The sequence below is a fragment of the Meleagris gallopavo genome, chromosome 1, assembly GCF_905368555.1.
Source record: "Meleagris gallopavo chromosome 1, MGAL_WU_HG_1.1, whole genome shotgun sequence".
NCBI classification, from domain to species: Eukaryota; Metazoa; Chordata; class Aves; order Galliformes; family Phasianidae; genus Meleagris; species Meleagris gallopavo.
Window position 1 is genome coordinate 120,567,803 of NC_139404.1, and position 26,226 is coordinate 120,594,028.

General features: G+C 38.4%; 1 long non-coding RNA gene across 18 annotated transcripts in view; it reads right to left on the bottom strand.

Moving 5' to 3' along the window:
* Positions 1–26,226, bottom strand: part of LOC104915444 (uncharacterized) — a 59,881-nt gene that overhangs the window by 18,027 nt on the left and 15,628 nt on the right. For 4 of the 18 annotated variants that reach the window (XR_014880172.1, XR_014880171.1, XR_014880169.1 and 1 more), the window contains exons 2-6: positions 19,063–19,168; positions 18,694–18,741; positions 13,708–13,750; positions 12,181–12,270; positions 177–3,561 (exon numbers count right to left, since the gene is read on the bottom strand). This is a non-coding gene — a long non-coding RNA (uncharacterized LOC104915444). Of the gene's footprint in view, positions 1–176; positions 3,562–12,180; positions 12,271–13,707; positions 13,751–14,825; positions 14,871–18,693; positions 18,742–19,062; positions 19,169–26,226 lie in introns of all 18 variants that reach the window. The other 14 variants (XR_014880167.1, XR_014880173.1, XR_014880187.1 and 11 more) reach the window with 14 other exon arrangements.

Here is a 26,226-nt window from a genome sequence, read left to right on the forward strand (position 1 = left end):
AATATTACTGCTGTAGTTGCCTAATTGGAAAATAAAAGAGACACCTTTAAAAGCTATGGTCCCAGCACTTAGGTTAGCTTGAAGAATTCTTTCTACTGTAGTATTTTCTGCTCACTTGACTTCACAGTGAAAATCCTAGTAATCATCATTCATTTCAGCTATCTCAATAATTTTACCTGAAGCACAGAAAATGTTCTGCTTGTCCTCTCATGCACATATCAGACTGCAGAGGTTGGAAAAGAGAGCTGTGTGATTCCACCTGTAAAGGAGAATAAGATAGCTGGAAAGAAACATAAGTCACTTCTTGATTGGAAATAAGAAAAGCTCAAAATATGTAATTTCTATGAGCCAGTAATTTTGGGGGGGAAAAAACACCAAACTGTGAGGACTGTCATTCAGATTGTGTTTTTAATGTTTGTGCATAAGCTACTACTACTGCAAAATGAATAGGGTAATTTTTCACTTTGAAATGAAAAAGCAGAAAGACTGCTATTTCTTATATACTTTTTCTGAAACACTTCTTCCAAATCAGCTCACTCTTGTGGCCAGTATCATTCTTGAAATATCAGTAAGAAAACTGGTGAAAAGAGTTATACAGGAAATTTTTCAGTTTTATTTGGATAAAAAACACTACCTGGACTCTCTTTTAGATAGTGTCTCTATTTCTATTTGCTCTAGAATCAGCAAAAAATCATTTGTAAATGCCACTTTCCAGAAGGAAGGGATGTATCCAAGGGACCCAGTGTGAAAAGCAGACTCCCAGATTGTGAATCATGAAGAGTGGCTGGCTACACATTGAGTCTCCATATTCTCATGAGTATGGAGGGCATCTTGTACAAATATGAAGAGGACTCAGGATACCACCTGATGAATATTGGAGTGTTTATTCTTTCTGAGCAACAACCGTTCTCTGACTGCCCATGAAAGGATTTAGCTCCCACACTACTCACTTTTGCAGACAAGGGCATCACAGGCCAACATTTAGCAGTGTCAGTGTAGTATGGGTATGTTGGGGTAACTGAGCACCAGAACACAGCTGGGGAAACCGCTGAGGCCCAGGCTGTGGTTTGTGGCACGTTCAAAGCATTTAATGAGTGAAGCTGATTGTTATAAATCTTTGGCATTTCAGAATTCTGACTTACTAAAAAGAAAGCAAATGAACAAAAAGCTCATATGCTTATGATTATTCATGCAAAAAGTTAACTTTTTATTGCTAACTTACAAATGACCGAGATCTCTGTGATTTTCACCACCAAGCTTTAATTTTTATGTGAGACCCAGTGGCATAGGTGTCAACTGAATTAAAGGCTAGTAGGAGGGACGAACTGTCTTTGTGTTATAGCCACTAGCTTTTGTTGCTACAAAAGCTTTTCCAAGAGAATAAAAGATAACTTGATCTATGATTCATCGTACTGTGATGGAACTGGGGAAAGAAAGAAAGTGATAGCTTGTTTAGCTTTCAGAATTCCATTGGCAATTTCATTTTATCGTAAATACATCTCCTTCCTACGTTTGACTTAGAAACGTACTTGTTAAGTACTCAGAATGTTGTAGGGTAGTGAAACCTGCAGATTATGAAGAGGAAGTCCTTTTGGGTTTCAGTTGCTGCCAAGAATAACAAAGCTAGAAAAATAAATCTGCTGCGTGAGGGTTGGTGCTGAGAAAGTATTATCTTCTAGGTATAAATAAAAGGTTTCTTCACTCCTATCATGAATATATGTGGATCTCTGTGAAATTATAACAAAAGTTCACGAGTAATCTTTAGGAAAGTAATCTACAACTCTACTCTGCAGGTTGCAGCATCAGTACCATTACTGAGTCTCCATCTGGATAAACAAGTTCATACAGATTTATAGGAACTGAAGAACATAAGCACCTTTAGTAGCCTGCAGCAACCTATAAATCCAAAACCTGTTTTTACACGAGTGTGGTTTCTTTTTTCCTCCCTCAGTATTCATCCTTCACCGTAAAGGCCATTGTCAAGAGCTTTGAAATTTTTGCTGTCTCTAGTTATTGTTAAAGATGACTTCAGGGTTACTGCTTTAAACGTTTCTTGCTTGAAAATCTCTCACTTCCTCATCTCTTGACATTTCCACTGTGGTCTCCATTGATGAAGTGAATGCTGATCCTTAATTAATGGAAGTAGCTTTATTGGACTGAGCAACATGGTTTCTTGACGGCTAAAGATTTCATGATTAGCTGGGTTTTCCACAATACATTATTTAAAGCTGGATTTTTTTGTGCAGTAACAGAAGTATTTTTCCAGAAGTTTTACCTCATGGGAAAAATGATACAATGAATTATATATATAAAAATATATATAAGAAAGACTAATATAAAATATAGGCCAGTAACTGAGGAAATTAGCTAGATAAGTAAAAAAAAGTTAAAAATCTACTGAAGTGCACTTAGTCTCATTGAGAAGAAAGAAATCTGACCCAAAAGAAGTCAACAGGAAAAGGGAAAATCATTAGTGACAGTGCGCAGAAAAGAAGATAGAAGAGCAAAGCAGGAATTTGGAGAATAACTGCAAGGGATACAACAAACCCAGTGAAACTTTCTAGGTATTACAGAAGCAGGAAGTCAGAAGTGAATTAGTTATCCCCAAGCCCAAGACGACCACAAACTAAAAGACAACAAAAATGTAAATAAAGAATTCTTTGAATAATCCCTTCCCACCATGTCACAACAAAAGTATTCATTCACCAATCCAGAATCAGTAATTTCAAGTAATGAAGATAGGCCTCGAATAGAGACTTCAGATGAAAAGTACAGGAAAAGGCTGGAACAAACTGGCAAACAACAACTCACTAGAACTAACTGGTACCTATCCAAAGCTCCGCAGGTGCTGAAGACAGAAAGGATTTAACAGTTATCAAATATGCAATCTCTGGTTAAAATCAGCAGCCACACTGGAGACCTGCAGGGTAACAACTGTTCCAGCTATTAAAAAAAAAAGAAAGAAAAAAGAAAAGGTAGGGAACTGGAGAAATGCAGATCATAGAGTTTTATTTTAATATAAGTTAATCTTGTAAAAATTTAATAGTCTTTTAAAGCATCTCAAGGAACATGATAGGACCAACGTCTGATAGAACCCCATGTGTTTTGTATGAATATAATCACTGAGAAAAAAAAATGTGAACAGTGAGTCAGTCAATTAATTTTGCAGATGGTTGAAAATTATTTCATTTGGCAAGATGAGAGAGGACTGCAAGGGATTCTGAAGCTACCTAATAAAGATGCGTTAGTGAGAAGTAGAACATCTAAAAATTGGTACTGGCTGATATTCAGGAACAACAATCGAAAGGAACTGTTTCAGCCCCATGAATCTGCTAACCCAATTTACTCTTAGAGCCAAGAAATCTGCAGCTTTTTTTTATTTAATGGAAGTCTAGATATACTATTTATGAGGTTTGCAAGTTCTTATGTGTAAGGAATAAAATAATTATTAAGCACTGGAGCCTACAGGGCAAGAACATTTGTAGCAGGTCTTCATCCAGCTTCAGGAATTGCAGGCTTAAGGATCCAGGACTTAAAGGCGAGTCAGTCTCAGTTCAGTCCCTGGGAAGACAACAGAGCAAAATGTTGTGATCAGTGGTGCAAAGTCCAACTGGCAGCCAGAAACTACAGCACTCCTCAGGGGCTGACACTTAAGTTCATACTGTTTAATGTCCTCATTATTAACTCCAGTGGCAGGACAATATGCGTTCTCAGCAAGTCAGCACACAACATTAGATTAGGAGGAACAACCAAGTTGGTACTCGAACAGAAGATTCAGAGCAGGTGGAGCCAGGCTGAGCAAAATTCTTAACAGATATGCAGAACAGTAGGGGGAAAAAAGGTTGTGGGCACAGTTTGGAACACAGGAAATTCCAATTAGATATAAGGAAAATATTTTCATTATAAGGATAGTCAAGCACTGGAACACGTGTTCAGACAGCTTTTGGGATCTCCACCCTTGGAGTTGTTGAATACTTGATTAGAAACCTCCCTGAGCAAAATGATATAATTAGACCCTCTCTGAGCAACAGATAGGATTAGATGACATCCAAAGGTCTCATTCAACCTAAATTATTCAATGATTCTATGATTCTAATTGATTTCAAAATTCTTCATCATTAGTATAGTCAGGAATCTTCCTTTGAAGCATCTAACAACCAACTGCATAAGAGATGGGATACCAACTGTTTTACACATCTTTAGATCCCAAAGACTGTTCTAAATTAGTGAGTAGTGCAGGACCCAGAGGCATGCTCATAGTTTGCCTGCATGTCCCAGGAAGACTGATGTGTGATGTGCCTGTGGCTGAGCATGAGTGAGTCCATGTGGCATAGCACATTGGCTGTAAGGTAGCTTTAAAGCTTATCTCGAAAGACAATGAAGACTTAACCCTAAGGCATCTTCTGTCCAATCCAGTATGGCTGTTTCTGCCTGTTTAATAGAAAAACTCTTTTAGTGGGATTTTTAAACAAACAGCAAGGTATCTTGAAAAAAAGGGAAAAGAAGTAACCATGCACACAGAAATGCAGTTATTCACTGTTTTGTCTGGATATCATTTGATGGCCCTTCTTTGGTGAATCTACTTTTTCTCTTAGTTGCAAAGTCTCTTAATTTGAAAAGGTATTCATCATACTACAGAAAATTACCTATACTTTCTCAAAAGTATTCAGAGCAAAGGCAGAAATGGCTGATCTTATTAACATAATTTTATATATACATGTATGTATATATTAGAAGTTCTTTGAAGATGGTGTCTGCATATGTACTGACATTTTAAGTGGGATATAACTGCATCAATCTGGAGAGGAAATGTAATGCTTTAACATTAATTCCTAACTTCTTGGTAATATTTCCTTACGCTTTTATGAGCTCATTTCTACTGATATTCTCAATCTATATTGTTTCCTGTAGGACACAGCTCTAAAAGTTTCTCTCTGTAAGAATAAAGGTTAATAGTTTATTTGAAGAGTGAAATGGTTTGTTTTGCATGGAATGGCAGGTTAGAGCAACAGTGAACTCAGTGAAGGGTTATAAGCAGAGAGGAGCAATATTGGCAGGATGCCATTATAGACCAGCACAATGCCGAGGGATATTCTTGTTGAGTACAAGAAAGACTGCCCAATTGACTTCTTCCATAACTTGATGAAAGAGTCAATAATGTGCTGCAAGTTCTATTCAAATAGAAAAGACTGTAGTCACTAAGGAAATAGAGGGAAAGGGAATCCAGAAGATTGAGAAATGGGAAAAAAAAAAAAAAAAGAAGTTAGATTTTAAATATGTAGACTGATGTCTGTGGGGAGAATAATTCAAAACATAAATATTCATTTGTTTGGAATATTTTAAAATATCTAGGGTAAAAATATTCCAATTTGTGCCTGAAGATCAAAATAGCTATCTGCTTGCAGTGCAATATTGAGACATAAAACACTGTGATTGTGGGAACTGATAGCCTCATCACACATTAAGGAATTCAAATCTTCTGTATATCATAATGACAAAAATCAGCTACCAAATTGCATCCACATATCCAAACATTTCTGCAGAAGAAAGATGTCTATGAAGGATTTTTGGGAAGACAAAATAAGAGAAGCTTATTTGATGGTTCCATTAGGTGAAAAGCTGTTGAGAGCAGAATACTATTCATCTGATTTATTAATTCTCCCCTGTCTTTGCACCTGGAAGATATGAACACATACTAGGAGACATGAAAATCTGTATTCCATCGGCCTGCACTGTGGCTGAAGAGTCCTTCTCTTTTCTACAGACTTTTAACAAATGAAAAATTAAACCTGCACTCAACACATATTGATATTTTTAGTGTCAAAGATATATGTTAAGTTAATATATCTGATCTAATATTGGGCAGCCCATCAATGACCTGTCTCCCTTCTACCACATATTTCCGAAATCCCTTTCTTTTATTTTTATGCCATTGTCTACAGAAACATGTAGGAGAGGTTGACAGAACTGTGTTTGTTTAGTGTTGGGATGAGAGACTAAAAAGGTAGAAGGGGGCCAGACCATATCTTCAATTGGCTAGTGGGAGGCTAGAAGAACAAGACTCATCACTTCTTGAAGATTCATAGAGAAAAAGACAAAGGACAAGAGACACTGCTTGCAAGAAGAGGAATTCTGATTGGGTGTTAGAAAAAGAATCTTGTAACAAAGATTGCAATCAAAATCTAGAACAGGTTCTTTCATAAAGGTTGTGAGACCTCCAACCCTGAAGATACTCAGAGCTTGACTGGTTAAGCCTTCAGCTACCAGATCTAGCCTGTACCTGATTTTGAAAAGGACATTAGATTAAATGACCTCCAGAGGTCCTTTAATACATCCTACATAATTTTGTAGTTCTAGTACACACCTGGAGGAGACACCCACACATCTGATAGCTTTCTAAACCAACAGTGCCCACAAGATGAAAATAGGAGACATATCTGAAGCCTAGTTCTGCAGGCAATTACATTAATCACTGCACGTAGTCATCAGACTCTGTTTTTTCCATAGCTTTCTCGTGGCTAACAGTATTTGAAAAGTGATAATCAAAAGCTGAATTATCTCCACTGGAAAAAAAGAGTACTCACCTTGCTGTTTGTCTTCAGGCTTATTTTGATTATTTTTAATAAAAACTTTTGAACACAGGGAAAAAAACCTAATAATTTGCCAATTGCATGGTCTGTTTTCTTAGTGAGAAAAATTCCTATAATCTCATAGAACTTGCTTAAGAATATCCCTTTCTGATATTTCCTTTTATCTCCTACTGATAACCTTTTGATTTGCAAGGGCTCAGATGCAAGAAGGTCTTATTAATAAGAACTCACAATGAATATCTAAAGTACTTTTGCTCAGGTGTAGCAGTGTATGACACTAGCAATAGCAAATTAGGAAATTTTACTCAGGTGTCATAAGCCTACCATACAATCATAAAATTGGTATTTTCTGCCTAGGGCTTTCACTGCTATCAGGCTGAATTCAGCACAATGCATAAAAAAAATTTAAATATCAAAATAGCAGCAAGTGTGTCACACAAAAATAAATTTAACAAAGAGCAAGAAAAATCACAGAGCTCCTTCAGTCAAGGACAAGTTATTATACTCACAAACATAAATACAAACCCCTATATTAAAATAAGGGCAAGGTTGATTCACAGGTCCACAGGGATATTTATTTTATACTATAGCGGGATAGTAAGTCATAAAGCAGTAAAAAAAAAACACCAACGTGACCTCTGTGACATTTATCTGGCACAGAAATAGCTTTGTTGCTGTTTTTGTTGTTGTTGCCTGTTTTATCTTATGCAGCTATAACAGCTATATCCTTTGTTCCCATCGCTGCTGCTATACAGACAGGAATTTTGCTGCGGTGCCCTGCCAAATCCAGTCTCCCAGTCCCATGGTTGCAGGAGAGGGGCACATGTGACAAGAGCTTATAATTGCAGAAAAGAAGAAAGAAGTTCTGCTGTTACTCTTCCACTACTGGAAATCCCTGAATAGTAGAGATGTTGGAAACTGGGAGCTGGAATCATAGAATCACTGAACGGTTTGGGTTGGAGGAGACCTCAAAGCCTACCCAGCCCCAACCCCTGCCATGGGCAGGGCTGCCCCCCACCAACTCAGGCTGCCCAGGGCCCCATCAAATCTGGCCTCAGTGCCTCCAGGGATGGGACACCACGGCTTCTCTGCGATCAGACACTTCTGCCACAGCCCTGTTTTCCTTTATGTCCCTGGATAACCACCTTAGCAGCCTCAGGTACCACTTGTAACAGCACAGTTCCAACCAAGAACAGGGGGCAGAAACAGCCTCGAGGCATGCGTTTTCTCCACATGGCAACACCTCAGCACAAGCTGCAGAAGCAGAAAAGGCAATCAAGAGCTGAGGAAGAGGGCAGGTGCAAAGTGAATGAGACCAGTAGGGTAACCAGCTTGGAGAGATGAGCAACACGGTGAAACGAGTATCTGATTGCCAGAAGAGGATGGTTGCTGCACTGTAGGAAGGCATGGGGCCAGAGAGGCTGTGGGATGGACAGAAAGATTGAGACTGAAGTATCCATTGTGAGGAAAAAGCATCTTTTGATGCCATTTGTTGGTGATGGCTCAGTGAATCATACCTCGAGCATTTTTATTTAAGCGACTGCTGACCACTCTGAGAAGCTCAAAATGGAAAAACTAAAGCAGCACTGAAGTGAGACACAGGAATGGGAGAGAAAAATCCCAGAGTTGATAGAGTAATGTGAAGCACTCATCACCTCTCATAGCTGCTCACAATCAGGACACGATCTGCCACTTGTACTTTTGTCCACTGAAACTTATTTAAAAAAAAAAATCTATCAAATATCCTTGTTTAAACAGAGAAAGGATAAAACAAAATCTTGAAAAAAGATTGTGGTAAAAGCCTTAATTTCCTGGATTTATAAATCTGTTGATATTCTTCTATCTCTTGTACATATAACTGATGCAATATAGTCTCAGAGCATCCAGAGAACTTTAATGCAGGTTTCTGCCTAGAAAAATGCAACACTGGCAAGACCTTGTGAGAAGTGTTTTATCTCCTTCCATATGCCTGAAATACCAGCCTGAAATACCAGCCCTGGGAATCCTGTAGGCAATACGTGGATGAAAGAAAGGGGAACTGAGATATGCCTCTGCTACTCAAGACGTAAATTTTGTAAGATTATTTCTTCCTATGTTATAAAATACAGTTCTCTGTAGGCCGCTCTGCCAGACTAATTAACTTATCAGCTCTGAATCAGGGAGGAACAACCAATTTCTTAGCTTTATATTTTCCTTAGACTGCTCTCCACAGTTTGCTGCATCTACATAGATCTGGTGGGAAAGGGAACCTCCTAGAAAAGAAAACAAATGCCTGTTCTGTTCCTATATATATCACTAAGAGTAATGACACTGACTCCAGTGGGCCCCTAATTATCAGGAAAGCGGATTTTTGAGGAGATGATTACTGCTGGAGGTCTCAGAGTGTAATTTAATTACTCTTAATGGCAATCACAGTCACTACACCATTTCATTCTTCCATTCTACAGAATATATCAAACACTGTGAGCACAAGAACAAAACACAAAACAAGTGTAAGGAGTTCTAATTAGTGAGCTGATGTCTCAATCACTCACCAGGCCGATAATTATCAGCCTCCTAATTTCCCTGGTTCTGTTGCACTTCTCAAAAGGAGGAAAAAAAAAAAAAAAAAGAGGTGAGGAGGGCACAGAGTCCTTAAAACACTTCAGGGACAGATTCTGCCTCAGTTGCTCCTACTGAATAATATCATGCCCAAGTAGATCTTCATCCAAGTCAACTGAGAAAAGGAATTTGTGTTTTCTTACAACTTACAGGGACTTCACTAGGATATCACTCCCAAAGTATACCACAGTGGGAGTGGGAGTAAAACAAATCCAACCTAAACCTAAATCATCTCTGATGCTCTCATTCTGTGTGACAGCTGTGATCCCACTGGACACCTAGACACGTGACATGCAAATACAGAAGTCCACGTGTGTGGACACCAGGTTTTGATTGCGACTTATTGTAATGCTTGACAGACACAAAAGTATTGGTGTATCTCTTTGAGACGACGCTAGGACTTAGTACCATTCATAAGATCATTTCAACTACTGCATGTCTAGTTTTACTTTAAGTGAAACAATGACTTCCTTCACACCACTTAAATCCCATTTAAGGCAAAAGATTTTTTTTCTAGCTCTGAACAGTTTTAAGTCAGGAGAAAACTGGACCCTCAAAGTACAGTGATTCTTCTTCTTAGCTAGTTCCCTAATCCAATCTTATTCACTAGTTCAGAAGAATCCTGAATGTCCTGTTTTCATAATCATAGAATCACAGTATCACAGAATGGCTGGCTTGGAAGGGACCTCAGAGATCATCTGGCTCCAACCCCCATGCCATAATCAGAGTTTCCAACCACTGCATCAGGCACTACATCAAGTTAAAGATAATGAAGATCATTTCCTCAGCATTGCAAATAGGGCATTCAGAATTTGCGTTACAAATAAGCTCTCTGAGTGGTGAAATCCATAGCCTACCACAGACCCTCAATTTTAAATCTGCACAAATAACTGCGTATGTTTCAGGCAACAACTTTCAAATGTTTCTCCCCAGGTACTCACTCAGCTGGAAACATTAATCTCAAAACTCTTCTATTTTTATTTTTAGAATCTTCTCTAGGTGGTTTTGGGAGTTTTTTTATTGCTTTTGTTTGGTTGTTGCTTTTTTTGTTCTGTTTTATTTTGGGATGTTTTAGTGGGAGCTTCAGAAATAATGCCATCATTTTACAAATTAATCTTTAAAATTGTTTCCTCAAAGAGCCTCATTTTAGAGTTCTTGCTGTTGCTCAGTTTCATCTTATAACCTCCTGAGTTTAATCTCCAGTTAGGCCTTGTTCCTAAGGTGATGCTTCAAGTTGTATCGCTGCTCTTTTCAATAGGTTAGAGACTCAGAGGTAGGAAAATGTAGGCATGGAGACTTCCTGTTACTTGCTGATATTCTGACAGCAGGTAAATTTGGATTGCTTCCCTTTCCTTCATGGATTCTTGAAATATTTAGAAATTCTTCCTGTATTCTTACATGTATTAAGAGCTAGACTATGTACAAAAGGCAACATTTTTCTATTTCCCCTTTGGAACCAGACTAACTTCATTTAGGCTCATGCAGAGCCCATTCCCAGAGAAAATACAAAAAGATAGGAGAAGTCTCTCTGGAGAAGGAAATCCTACCAAAACTGCCCAGATTGTCAAAGATACCCTTATTACTCCTACCATATCCAAACATCTGCTATTCAGTGACAAATTTAGATACCACTCTATGGATCTGGGTTGGGTCACTTTGTGGTGACTTCAGTTTAATCTGGTGATGCATGACTAAATAACATTTCTGCATCTCCAAATCCCCACAGTACTGGCATATAAGAAGCAAGGATAAAATTACAAATGAGGCAGGGATCCTAGTCACTGGTCAGGAAAGACTCTATGGACAACACTTCTGAAAAACACTAAGTCAGCAATGTCAGACTGCATTCTCTGTGACAGAAATCACTTCTGTTCCCTTTAGTAATTGTTCTGACTGTTACAGAGCATTCAACCATGGACTGGTATGTGTATATACAAATCAAGAAGGTACTGCCCCGGCTCCGTTCAGCTCAAAGTCCAGGACACCCAAGAGATAAAGGCTGGTTCCTTCCTAATAGTCTCAAAAGAGACAGTAAATAAGAAGTCCACACAACTGGTAACATAAATAATAGCTGAAATATAATTTTAGTGTTTTTGAAAGCTGAATATCACATAAAGTTTGGTGTCCTGGAATAAAGATGTAGTGAACTATGTCTATTATTTAAATAAATTGGCAGAATTTTTTCCATCTGTGAGATCCCCCTCTACTCTGCTCTTGTGAGGCCCCATCTGGAGTACTGTGTCCAGGCCTGAAGCCCCCAATACCAGAAAGACAGAGAGCTGTTGGAGAGGGTCCAGAGGATGATCAGGGGACTGGAGCACCTCCCCTACGAAGACAGGCTGAGGGAGCTGGGCTTGTTCAGCCTGGAGAAAAGAAGGCTGGGGCGGGGTGATCTAATTGCAGCCTTTCAGTACCTAAAGGGAGCCTACAAACAGGAGGGGAATCGACTTTTTGAAAGGGTAGATACCAGCAGGACAAGGGGAAATGATTTTAATTTGAGGGAGGGAAGAGTTATATTGGGTGTCAGGGGAAGTTCTCTACTATAAGAATGGTGAGGTGGTGCTGGAACTTACAAAAGAAATAGTTTATTGTATTTTGATTGAAAGACTCTGCTATGTGAAATACAGTTTAATAATATTATGCCATAACATTATTAAAATTATTAAACTTATCCAGTGAAACTTACTGCTGAAGTGAATAAGCTAAACCAATTTTGTTGCTGCTAGAGGAAAAGACTCGGGAAGGTTTGTGCATTATGAAAAGCAACTGTACCTGATTTTTTCATTCTCCATGAACATCAAGTCATCAAGTTTTTTTGTATGCTGCTCTCAGTTAGCAGTGAAAGCCATTTTCAGGTTATCAGTGATGTCAAAGGTTTTGCAAGAGTGGTTTTTTCCTATTTGTATCAATATATGGCTCCAGGCAGGCGCCTTCTTGCTTTATCAAGGATGCTAACATTTATGCTCAGCAAAGTAGAATGTATACTAACCCAAGTAGACCAGATGATAGTCCAGCCCACAGGTATCACACTTCAGGGCCAGTGAGTTTTGAGAAGGGCAAGAAAATTCTCCCCAGCTTGCTACAAGAAGGGAAAATTCGCAGATAAGAGCTCACAATCTGATGCTTTCAGAGGGAAAAAAAAGAAACAACCCAAATAAAAATTAAACATAGATCCAGATAACAATCATCTAATTTGGGAACAGATATTCCAAGAATATGTATACATATCTAAGCAAAACAAATTGATTGATCTTTTAGTTGTAGATACTGGAAAGAAAGAAAATATTCTTTGCTTGGTTGATTTCCACACTGCTCCACTGAGTAAAAGTGCTAACACAAGGCAGGTAGGGAACACAGGAAGATTTGTAATGCTCAGTCTGAGTCATCTTTCAATTTACTTTGAGATAAATTATCTAGGTGAATAATTAGCGTGACGAAACTGATAATGGGACTTACTGCCATTCTTATCAGTATCTAAATGAGGACTATAAGAAAAAAGAGGACAGACTCTTTAGCAGTATCTGTTGTGATAGGACATGCAGAGTTTTAAACTAAAAGGAGAGATTTAGATTACATATAAGGAAAAAGATTTTTACAATAAGGGTAGTGAGTCACTGGAACATGTTGTCCAGAGAGGAGGTGGCTGCCCCATCCCTGTAGACATTCAAAGTCAGGCTGGAAGGGGCACTGAGCACCAGATCATTGCAGGGGTGTTGGACCCTTTAAGGGTTTCTTCCAACTCAAACAATTCTCTGATTCTATAATTAAATCATGAGCTGTTTTTTGCCTGCAGGACAATGTGCTCTAAGGAGCAGAGGTAATGTTATTTGAATACGTAACAAGTACATCATAGTAATATTACTTTTCTGAATCAGAAGTGGACTAGTGAATTTACAAATATCTGACATTATTCATCTGTTTTCTTCTTTGCCTCAGCCTACTGAAAAGGTCTTCTCAGCATGTGGGGAAGGCTTTCATATTCTTTCTGGAAAATCAGCACATCTCTGTGACTCACTGAAGTGCTCTTACGCTAATGCCCATGTCATGGGAACAAAAGGATGAAATGGAGGCCTGTATGCAGTAAAAGGGCTATGACTTCATCAGAATGCAGTGGGATAGCTCACATAATTAGAGCCTATTAGATAACTGGAAGAAACCTCTTGTTTGCACACTCTAATATCTGCAAAAGAGACAATGTAATCCAGCACAAACAATCCAGATTTCTGGAGAGCATTGATGATCCTGACACAGGTGATCAAAAGATCAAGTGTAGATATCCTGACTAAACTCAAATATAAACAGCAACAGATGACCCAGGACAAACACAGAGTCATTATTCAAATCAAAGTCCATCTGGAGGTGAATCTGGTGAGGGACATAAAAGGCAACAGGAAAGACTTCTCCAGGTATACAGGCAGGAATATGAAAACTAGGGAAAATATGAGCCCAATGCTGAATGAAGAAGGAACCCTTTGAAGAACACTGAAAAGACTGAGATATTCAGTGCCTTTCTTACCTCAGTCCTTCCTGGTAAGACTGGTCTTTAGGAATTCCTGACCCTGAGAACAGAGGGAAAGTCAGAAACCAACAAAAGACCTATCCTTAGTAGAGGACAATCAGGTTAGGATGCATTTGAATAAAACAGGACATGAGCCAAAGGAACTTGAATGGGATACAGCTAGTGAAGGGAGCTGCTCATGGTAAGGCCTCTTAATTATCCTGGAAAAGTGGAGCAGGTTACCCTGACGTTCTGGCGTCACTATGCAAATAATATGGCTATGATGGCTTTAGACACTCAAATGAACAAAGCTCTGAGCAGCTTGGCCTGAACTCAAAGCTGGTCCTGGACTTGGCCTGACCCCAAAGCTGGAGGGACAGAGACCTCCTGAAGCCCCTTTCCAATCAGATTACTGTGTGGTAGCAACATCTCATGGACATTGGCTCTCCACAGTCACTGGCATCACTTGGATAAAGAGAGGCAGGCAGTCACATGGCTTCCACGCTCTGCTTAACTACTTAGCTGTGGAATTTCCACCTATAGGCATCTTATTTTAGTTACAATATTTGATATTTTCTGTAATTTATTCAGCCTCTGTTCCATGAGCCTCTGTTCTCTGTCATTCCTATGTGATTTGTGCACTGTCAGTAGAGTCCTGAAAATTTCCCTTCCACCTACTTTCTAAGCTGTCCACAGTTTTTTTTAATCTTTAACCCACTTTATCTTATTCCAGTTCAAGTCTATACCCTCAAAAAAAGAAAAAAAAAAAAAAAAAAAAAAAGTCATGTTTAAGCTCTAAAAAGTGGTCTGTGTATTTCACAAGTATCAAAATAGCTCTCTAATTTCCATATGAGCAGCTGACTGTGCTATTGAAAACAAATTCTTCAGACACTTTGCTAGGGCTTTAGGCATTCATATTTGTCAGAACAAAGAAGAGAATCCCAGTCTGCAAGCCAAGCTATAAACTTGGCACACAAATGGCATTAAGGAAATGAGCTTTAAAAACCATATGCCTCAAAACTAAATACTGCAAGCATGGATTGCAAGAGTTGTAAGACTTTATGAAGCGTTGTATAGTTTTTAGCTTTTAAAAAGGACACATGCAACATCACTTTCCAAAAATAGTTTTTGCTCACCTAGAAATGATTTGTAAGTAGTCAATAAATAGTATTCAAATATTTCTGTAAATGAAAAGGGTTAATTTTATCACTTTGAAAACACACGTATAATTATACCCTTTGTTTTAAATTTTAAATATATTATGTACATATATTTTTAATATATAGTACTTAACAATGGTGCTTGTATAAAACTGGATTTTTTTAGTAGGAACATAATTCTGAAAGAAAATTACAGAAAAATAGGAAATATTTCAGTAGCAACTAGTGGCAATGCAGAATGCCTGTGGGTAAAGTTTAAGTGCTGAGTTCCAGGAAAATGTGACGATAAGGCTGATCAATATATTACTCCAATAACAAGCTGAACCAGACACCACTTTCTGTGGCTGACTAAAAGCCTTCACCAAGGTGTTTTTTGTTTGGTTTGGTTTTGGTTCAGTTTTGTTCTGTGAATTCCTTTTATCACATTGCTGTGTTGCCTGACATGTACTTAGTGTAGGAATTCCAGCCTGCTGTAATTTTTGGTTTTACTTTTGTCGTTGCTTATTTGTTCTCACATGCTGAGTGGAAGAATGTAGGCTCACAGGAACTAATGAGATAATTTGTAAACCTGTCAGCAAAAGACATCAGAATTAATCTAGTGGTGGTCTGGTAAAAGAGGAAAAGATAATTACAGGGGTTTTATCTTAAATTCGCTTCAGGATCCTCATTTCTACTTCTGGCCAGGCTTCTACATGCACAGACAAATCTCACAGCCTGACATTTTTGCTCTGCAGGAACACATGACTGTCAGTCAATATGTATTCACCGAAAGGCCTGAAGTAACACCTGAGTCTGTCTACAGACAGGCTCATCCTCGCCACCTCCAAATCTCACATGAAACTTCCACATTTGCTCTGCATATTTCCTCCTTTATGCCTCTTTGCCCGTAGTACTATGCAGTGTGTAAACTCTGAAGCACGTGTGATATTCCATCTCCAGCACTCCTATTCTTTGCATGAGTATCTGCTTCGAATGCCCCTAGAGGAGACTTCTCAAGGATACAGCTGATCCAAAACCCATAGGGGCCATACGATTCTAAGCAACAATGATACACCTATGTTTGATCCTGTCTTGCTAGGCGCTGATGGAGTAGACAGTATCTTAAGGCATCTCCTGACATTTCATGTTTCATAATTTGTATCTTCAGCTTTAAGTACTGAAAGTATCTGAGCTCTTTTTAACAGAATGGACTCCTCTTAAACATTTGTGAGCTGATGAAAAATACTTTATGAACTCTTTCCCCAAGAAAAGTTATTTAATTAATGTTGCATTATCGCATATTGTTATTTTGCTTTATTTTAACCAACATTTTGGTTGTCAAGGGTCAGGTTCCTTCTAAGTGAGGACTCATTTCCTAATAAGTAGTAAAGCTTTTAGAAAACTTTCTGCGTAAAATTCTGACAATAAAAAGAGCAACCTGATGTAGGAACCTGTGTGAACATTTATATCTGAGATGTCACTGATAAGAAAGATTTAGAGACCTAGGAAGTTATATTTTTTGCCCCAAAGATTTCAGTGAGGCCAGTGGGAATATAAGTTACAACCATATCATTCGGATGATTAAATGTCACTGTGTTTTAAGGACAAGGAATAGTTCTGGTACTTTATCTATTCTTTATCTTTCTCCTTAGCTCGTAAAGCAATAGGATAATTTCATTTGTATGATGGTGATAACTGTCCAGCAGGAACAAGCCTGAGACCATCAATTCATTTCCCAAAAGCCATCCATTACTTAATCACAGCAAGTTTAACACTGGGATTCAGCTGAGTCGCATACATTAACCATGTTATGCTTTCCTAATTGGAGTCTTTAGTAGATAATGTTTACATTAAATGTACATAAAATTCTGTTAATGAGTTTCGATTCTTCCTCATGTATGATACTTATATGAACACTTTAAATGTGGGCAAATAATGCACAATGATATCTGTATATCTGTAGATTCTCTTTCAATAAATTGTTCATGTTCTTTTCATCTAAATTTGAAAGCACACTCTATGGGAATTTGTAAGCAGAAAAAAAAATTAAAGATAGGACTACTTCTATTATCTGAACATAAATTTGTGAACAGAAAGTTATAGCAACGTATTCACATTTATATTGAAAGCCATTTGTGGGATTAATGAGTCTTTGAACCAAGGAAAAGATATCACACAGGTGATTTGGATTATTACACGTTACAAATTAATAGAAAGGCTGATAGTCTTAGTAATTAATTCAAAAGCAACTCAGAGATGGAGCATACACTGTAGCAAAGCCCACTTCCAGATGATTCATAAATAGAAGAGAGCAAACTGATCAATCATTGTCCTGTGAAAAAAGTTTGCCAAACTCTCTTATTGTACTTCTTTTCAGCTCCATCATTCCCTTGCATTTCTGTTCCCCTTTTTTCACAGCAAGGACCTCCATTATCTCCAGTGTGTGGACCTGCAAGGAGGTACTGTTGGCTGTAGCTTAAATGCAGCTCATCTATGATAGATGAGAAAGAGTAAAACTAAAAAGAAGCCTAAAGCTTGTGGTTATATTAACTTTTATGAGAACAGAGTATGGATGAATGGTTGTGTGAAGGTCAGCAATTTCTGCAAAAGGAAAAGACAAAAAACATGAAAGACAGTACAACAATATTGAGAAATCAGTCATATAGAATGATCAAAGGGAATGAGAGGAAATTGAGCATGAGACATATTTGTGACTCACTGCAACATAACCAATAGAATGTATTACAATTTAAAAAGTCATTAATTTGAATCAAATATAGAAATTGACAATCATACAGTAAGAGAAGCATAAAAGGTCTCAAAAAATCACATATGTAAAGCAGTTTATATAAAACTTAACTAAAAAGATGTAGAAGAATATTACAGTAAAATATCTGTTTGTATTTTAAAGAAAGTACAACAGTCACATTAAAATCTTCTAAAGTCAAAAAGATGACATTGCTAAAGACTGAATCCTTCAAAGATGTATTCATGTGAACAATCCCACTTTAATACATGGAAACACTTATGTGAGTAAAACTCTTTCTCAGCAAATGTTTGTGTCTTCTAACTTCCCATTTTTTCTTACATCTATTCATTTACCTCCATTAGCATTAGCAGCAGTACTAATATTGGTTGATATGCTGTAGTATCATTTGTTCACAATTTTCATGTACTTCTATGGGTAGCAGAGGAGTTACTGAACTCAGGTAGTCCGTACAGTGAATGCCCAGATCTTCCAGGAAGGTCTGGTTGTGGATGCCCCGTCCCTGGAGGTGTTCAAGGCCAGGTTGGATGGGGCCCTGGGCAGCCTGGTCTAGTACTAAATTTGGAGGTTGGTGGCCCTGCCTGTGGCAGGGGGGTTGGAGCTTCATGATCCTTGAGGCCCCTTCTATGATTCTATGCCATGGTGGCATAAGCTGCTTTTCAGGGACAACTAGAAGGCCAGATTCTCTAAAGACCAGATGTCTCCTCAGTTCCATCATTCTTCCCACAAAAATTGCATACCCAAACTGACTGCTCGCAAACATCATATATTCACCATTTATTTCACCATTGAAATAGAAGTTCAATGTGATCCCTGTTGAGCAGACAGCCAGGTGAGCTTTCTGACTGCCTCTCACCACTCATACCATGCAGCAGAGTGACACAAAGAAAATACTGCTACCAACATCCGACACAAAATACACCTGCAATTTGGGGCATCATCACATCCATCTTATAGACAACACTGCCCAACTCCTTTTCACCTTCTCCCAGCAGATTCTCTTAGTACTTTTGCCCCAGTTTTTCCCTTGTTGAGAATTCTTACCCCACTAGCTTTGACAGAGAGTGGAAAAAAATGTGATGAAGTGAGCATACTTACAGTGTTTGGTAGAAATTTATGGTGCTTCCTCTCACTTTTGCCATTAGTCTGTAGGGGTGAAATCAATGATACTTTTTCACTTGGCAGAAGCATCTCACACATGATATATGGAAATTTTTGGCTCAGTGTATGTGATCTGAACACTAAACTCTTCATTTCTTTCCCCTTTTCTCCACTGCATTACATTTAATTTTTCCTTAACTGAGCAACATTGTGCAGTTGCAGTCATTACAGCTGTTCTCAGTCTGTATTTACCTTTGAAGATCAATATTAATTATTCTGCCATACATCCCCCATTCCAGAATTGCAAGCAGCTTTCATGTCTTCTCTATGTTTTTTCAGTTAGTCCAGAAAAAGGTATTAACTCACTCTACAAATCTTGCCATGGGGCTGTTCTGCCATTCATACAAAGAAAATTGTCTTTCTTCTCTGCAGAGTACAATGAATTTTTCATCTTCTCACCTAACAGAGATATCTTTTAAGGAATAAAAATAAATACAAAATTAGCGAGGATTCAGTAATAGTAGGTCAGCAATACATACTTGTAAATGGGAAACATTACAACAGTGAACATCTTTGGAATTATGACATTGCAGCATTCTGATTGTAGGAAAGTTGTAATTAAGCTCCGTTTCAATACAACCAGCTCTATCTTACAAACTCAACAAAAACGTATAGTGGAGCAGAAGTCCTACTCAGTGCACTTAGTGCCTTTTACATAGTTATTCAGATAGAGCATTGTCACAGTTTTGGCCTGATTCGACCTGGTTCCTCTACTAAAATGGCACAGAGGGACCCATGAACCCACGCCCTGTGATGGGTCTAAAAACAAAACAGTGGTGACAATCTAAGGGAGAAAATTAATTTACTAAATATTATAGCACAATGTGAGAGAATGCAATATAATACAATACAATTGGAATTGTATCTAATAAATCAAATAAACAAGAGAGAGATTGTCCAAAACCGAAGGCCTTACTCTAATGTTGAAGGTGAGACAGCGACAGCAACAGTGAGACAGCTAGGGAGCATACACTGCAGAGCTAAGCAGGAAAAGAAGTCTCATGACTCCCAGTTTTCTCTTTCCCTCTAACCAGAAAATGGAATTGGAACTGTGAAGTACTCTGGGAGATATAGTTCATTCTTTCTCTTCTGTGAAACGTACATGAAACTATAAACAAACCATGGAACTGGAGCCTTAACTCTTAACTCCCTGCACATTACATGATGTTATGATGTGGAATACCAATAACAGAAATCTTGAAACCACGACAAGTATGCCAGGGAACAATATCAGGGCCAGTATTGTCCATCTTCATTAATGACCTGAATGTTTGGAGAAAGCACACTTTCATGAATTTTGTAGATGGTACAACATTGCTGCTGATGCACTGGTTGAGTGTGCTGCCATTCAAAGGGAGCTGGATTGGCTGCAGTGTTAGGCTGAAAAGAATCACGTGATATTCAACAAGAAGAAATGCAAAGTCCTGTGTCTGTCAAGGAATGACTCCCAAATACATAATGAGAACAACAGGATGGGAAGTAGCACTACAGAAAGGAATCTGTGGGTTCTGAAGGACAGAAAGCTGACCACAAGCCAGCACTGTGCCTTCACAGCAAAGAAGGTCAATGACCTCCAGAGTTGTGTTAGGCAAGGCACTGACATCAGGTCAGCAGAGGAATTCCTTCTCCTGCACTCAGTTCTGGTGTGACACATCTGGAGCTCTGGGCTTACTGGTATGAGACAGGGAGCTACTGCAACAGGTGCAGTAAAGGGGCACAAAAATAACAAAGGAAGAGGATAATCTGACATGAAGAGAAGCTGAAAGAACTGAGACTGTTCAGCCTGGAAAAGAAGAGGCTTAGGGGGACCTTGTTGATTATATAAATTCCTGATAGGAAGGAATGAAGAAGAGGGAACCAGATTCTGTCCAGTGACAGGATAAGAAGTGATGAACACAAAGTGAACACCTGTAAAAGTCTATATAAACAGGAAAAACAAAACAAACAAACAAAAAAACAACAACAACACAGTTTTACTTCAGGAGTAGTCAAACACTGGAACAGATTGCCCAGAGAGGTGATGGAATTTCTGGAGATGCTCAAGCCAAATTGGACACATCTGTGAGCAATAGCCTACCTGAGCAAGCAGTGGGCTAGAAAATTTCCAAAGGTGCCCTTCCAGAATCAGTGATTCTGTGATTCCAATTGAAATTCTCTGAAATTACTCTTTTTGTACCTTTGGATGCTTCCAGATCAAATCATTAGGAATCACACAATTTCTTTCTTTAATAGTATATAAGAATCTAACACCTAGAGAGCTGTATTCTTCAAGATAGTCATATTGTAAGCAATTACACATTTTCATTTTTTATGTGAAGCTATATTCATTCAATTTGGAGTTTACTTTAAGTAGTTTAGACCACACTTCAGAATTTAATCATGTGAGTGGTTCCACCCTCACTTCAAAGGTAATGCTGCTTTTCCTGAAAACTATCTGATTTGGCCCTGAGAGCTCACAAGCTACACCTGCTCACTGAAGCTGAAGATACAGCAGCAAAAATTACTTCCTGATTTGTTCACTTGCATCAGCCCAAGACATTTCCAAACCAAACTCTCCGGGTGGGCTGAGAGGGTATGGTCTGTCCCCTCTGGTTCCTGACTACTGAGTCCCACCATGTCAGAATGTACAGCATATCAAAAAGTCTGTGCAATGCTCAAAAGTGAGATGGAGAGAAGCTAGTTTGGCATGATGAGATATTCTGCACAGCCCTTACTAAGCTGATGCTCAGATAAATCCCTGCTGCCTAGTGTAAACTCCTTTACCTTTTACCTCCAGTTACCTCATCTAATGATCCTATAGCAAGATGAGGTATATCCATTCAGCCCTATCCCCCATTCTTCAGGTGCCCTCTATGGTCTGTCTGAAGTCAACTCAGGCTTTGCAGGTGGCAATATGTCCTACCTGTTGATAAGTTCACATGTTCTCCTTTCACCACCATGATACTGCTACCCAAAGCTTGCACAGTTCTTAAAAGAAGAACAAAAGAACAAAAATGTTCTCCAGAAAATAAGACCACTTCTGTTAGCCTGGGCTTATGTAAGGGCCAGTCACTGAAGGAAGTTGCCATAGTTTGGCCAGGTTTGGTCATAGGGAGCTAAGGGATCTATGGACTGGGAAGAGAAAAAGGTGGAGGAGATAGGCCTAGGCAAGAAAACCAGCAGCAGTGAACTAAGGGAAAAACTTAATTTACAAAATATAATAGCGGAATGTGAGATAATGGAATATGATGGGATTTGAAGCTAATAACTCAAATAAAATAGGAGAGAGTTTACAAAACTGCATTCCTTACTCTAATGCTATAGGTGAGACAGCCAGGAGCACAGAGAGCAAAGAGAGGCAGACTTGAGACTCCGACAGTTTTATCTTTTTGTTGGAATGGAAATGGAACAATGAAGTCTTCTGGGAGTTGTAGTTCACTCTTTTCTTCTGAGACCAGGAAACTAGAAATATTGACAAGCCACAGAACTGCAGTACTAACCCTTTAATTGCGTGATGGTATGATGTGGAATACTGACCAAAAATCATAAAACCACAACAAGAGAGTATTTCTTGGACCTAGGCTGCTTCCTGTGAAGGAATGCTGTGTAGCCATAGAGCCCCTTCACCAGTTGGGTGAGTACAATTTTTCTTTCTATGATTACTGGTCTACTTGTGAATACTTTGCCTGGCCTCTTCAAGAATCTATCAGGACAATTTTGCTTCTTTATGAGTAGGGCACCTACATTAACTTTATGTTGTGTGTTCAAACTTGGCCTACAGTGCTAGTCTGTAGCCATATGCAAAGCCCTACAAAATCATTAGGGAAAAATTTGTGCCAAGAGATATGAAAGCACTTCTCCAGAAAATAAAGGTGGGCAAAACACTGTGCATCTTATCTCTGCCTTTGATCTCTTACTCTGATTCCCTGAGAAGGAAAGTGAAATGCAGAGGCTGAAAGGGAACCACAGGGCATTTTGGCAGTCCACCAGTATGGATGCATGAGGGGCCGTGGCTATTCAACATGCCCACAGAGCCACTCGTCTTGAAGTCTGACAACTACCTGTAAGTCTTTGACTTCAGTGGCTCTGAATAGAGCGCTCACTCTTAACTACTGATACACTAAAAAACATTTCAGTTAGTTACATTTAGTACAGTTGGAGCAAAGGTTTACTCTACCTTGAATACATGGAAAACAGAATTTGCTTGTAAGTCCTCCTAGGGTAGACATAATGGCTGCAATAAAATAAATCAGAGATCTATATTTGCTGCTGTTTTCCATCCCAAACATTTCACTGTAGGAGGATAATCAGCTAAGACTACAGATGAGCCTTTAAGAAATTAGCTTAGGAGTTACTGTGCTGTGATCAAGTTACGAAACAACAAGAGGCTCTAATACTTGGATCCAAAGTGTATGAAATTGCTATTCAATGTGAAGAATGATCATTTAATATACCAACCTACTTGCCTTTCATCTGTCTTCACCACTTTCACCACAAGGCTTACAGAAATGTCATTAGAAATTGACAGATCTCTCAGTTCATATACAACCTCTTTTTGTATGATACCAAATATTTAATTGCCACCTCTAAGTTAAGGTATATTGGGGTAGGAAGGAAAATGGTTGGGTATTTCTAATGGAACTTCAAAAATAAGAGATTTCATTCACTTTTATAATTTGAAAACTTTTAGGAGACATCGTGAATAATTTAATCATGCGTTTTTCCTAACTAGGTTTTGTTGGTTACATTTTCTTGAAACCAAGGTTTAAGTTAAATGACTAAAACTTAATGTGTTTAAAGTTGAAGAAAATAAGCAGACAAAACTTCTGAATTTACCATTGATTCTTCTGTCAGGATAATGTAAATACACTACACTATGGTTTATGAGCAAGCCCTTCCATGAGGTGAACACTGAGAGGAGGACTATACCTCTCATACAAAGGTATTGCATCAAATTCCAATATCTTCGTTTTTCAAGGCAAGGGAGATTAAGAACTGACATTTCAAGACCAAGTCAGAGAACCTACTGATTAAACACTAATACAAACTGTCCCTTCTCTGCTATCGTCAAGGAGGAGGGACAACTATATTAAAAGGAGAGCATAATTCTGTTGATCGATTTGTTGAGTCCTTATACGTTTCTCAAGGTTCTGATATTACAGTTAGCAGTGAAATACTGAGCTCTACTTTCAGTTTCTCCTGATATGAGAACAGAAAATACTAGATGCAACAATTTAGTTATCCTTAGCTTTGTACATGTGGAATTTTAGTATATTCTTTGTATCCTTAAAGATTTCTGTGTTCATATATATCTCCCATTCATAGATCTATTCAAAAAAACTTTGAAGAGCATCTGTTTAATCACTGATATTCTGATTAAACTAGCCAGCTTAATAAATATTCTTTTCTTGTAGACAGGATACAATCCACCTCTGACAGAAGAGTAGCTGATGAATTGATACACCTAGTTGCCTCATTGGTATTAGAACAGATCTGTAATTATTATCGTTGGCATTCTAGTAACATTAGTCTAGAAACTAATTATGCAAATATTAAATTTGGAGAATTGGTTGTCATGGGGCTCTCTGACTTCACATTCATGATATATACATTCTAAACATTTCTGAAGTGCTTTCTTTTATGAGCATCTGTCTGTTCTAGTCTTATAGGTGAGAAATCCAGATTTATTATCAAATAGGATCTACTGCAGTGCATAGCTGTTCCTTGCACTCCATTTTGGCCAGGATCTTGCATTGTCTGGGGACTTGGAGCAAATTAATTTGTGTAAAACTAAGCAGATAAAAGAATATTGCCAGCTCAAGGTATTTTAAACAGTCTTTAGCAAAAAGATTCATAGAGCATTATTCCAATGCAGAAAGCTCTTTCATTTGATTTCATTCAAATCATTGCATTTACGTTTTACCAAAAAAAGACTTCTTTTTCCCAGTCTCACTTACAACCAGGAAACAGAACAATGTTAAGAAATATTTGAACTAGTATTCCTGAAGACAATGTTTATGATTCTCATTCTTACTGCAAAATCTACAGATAGAGTAGTTCCCAGGGAGCAGGGATATATTTAAGTTTCCCCCATAGCCTTTGCATCCAGGTCACCTACATTCCTATAGAGCATGCAAAGCACAGGGCTTTGATATTGGGAAGAAAGGGATGTAAAAGAATATACACACACTCAAGTCACACTCTCTACTTCTGTTTATTTTTTTCTTATGTGAGCAAATGAAGAACCCATCTGGAGATCAAGGGGAAAACAAACAAACAAACAAAAAAATGCACATAAATAGAAGGCATTCCTGGAGCCTGTATGGATTGTAAGCCTGTGTAGCTACTTCTACTATAAATAATAATTGAATAAATTGTTGATATGGTTTTCAGACTAAGAATTAGAGCCACATTTAACTCTCTTTCAGGCAAAGTCCCTGACCATGAGGCTTTCAGCTTTGCTCCTGTTGATGTTTCCTCACTGGTGAGCATGAGACAACTCTGTGCTGAGCAGTTCATCAGCAGGATCTGTCTGGGATGGAAGACCCTTTCCCAGTTCTGGGCCTATTTGTAGCTGAATTTTATTTCTGCTCTCCAAAGTCTCAAGACAGTACTGAATTCCTGTATTGTCCTATAGTGGTCAAGTGCTCTAATCACCTTATCCAACAGCATGGCATAGAACTGTGCTGCAGTTCAAGACATACAGGACTGCTGAACGTGACAGGCAGCTTCAGAGACACCCAGACTCGTCTGTACCAGCAGCAGGAAGCAAGGAGCACCCTAGAGAACCTCAACTGTTATCAGGTGCCTTTATGTGGGGAACTGAGTCAAGTTCCTAGCTCCCATGTGGACACCTACTTAAGGACACCTATGTTCAGGAAAGTAATTAACTGGAAATTGAATCTCACTCTTCCTCTTAAATGTTGCAGTCTTCTGTATAACATTTTTAGACGACTTCATGAGAACAGAAAAAAAATCTGTAAGGATATGATTTAATTAAAAGTTGTCACCTTTGCTTGATATTAAAGAGCACTTTCTCTATTAACAAATTTGATGCATGAAGAAGGGAAGACAATTCAATCACTACAACCGCCACTAGGTCTTTTTTATCACTCTTCATCGAAATATTTCAAATCCCTTTTTACATCCTTGGTATTCACCCAATAGCTAATATTAAAATCCACCCCATCTTCATTCTTATTTTCATCTCTATAGATCAAAAGTATCTAAGATAATCTGTGTTCCTCAGCAGATCCCAAGCAGCAGCCCAAATATGAAGTGACGTAGAATAGAAAAAAAAGTATATGCAGTGACTATTTCTCCTGCTATCATAGATTCACCGATGTTGGAAAAGACCTGCAAGATCTTCCATTCCAACCCTCTGCCTATCACCAATAGTTCTCACTAAACCACATCCCTCAACACAATATCTAAACATTCCTTGAATGCCTCCAGGGTTGGTGACTCCACCACCTACCCTGGGCAGCCCAT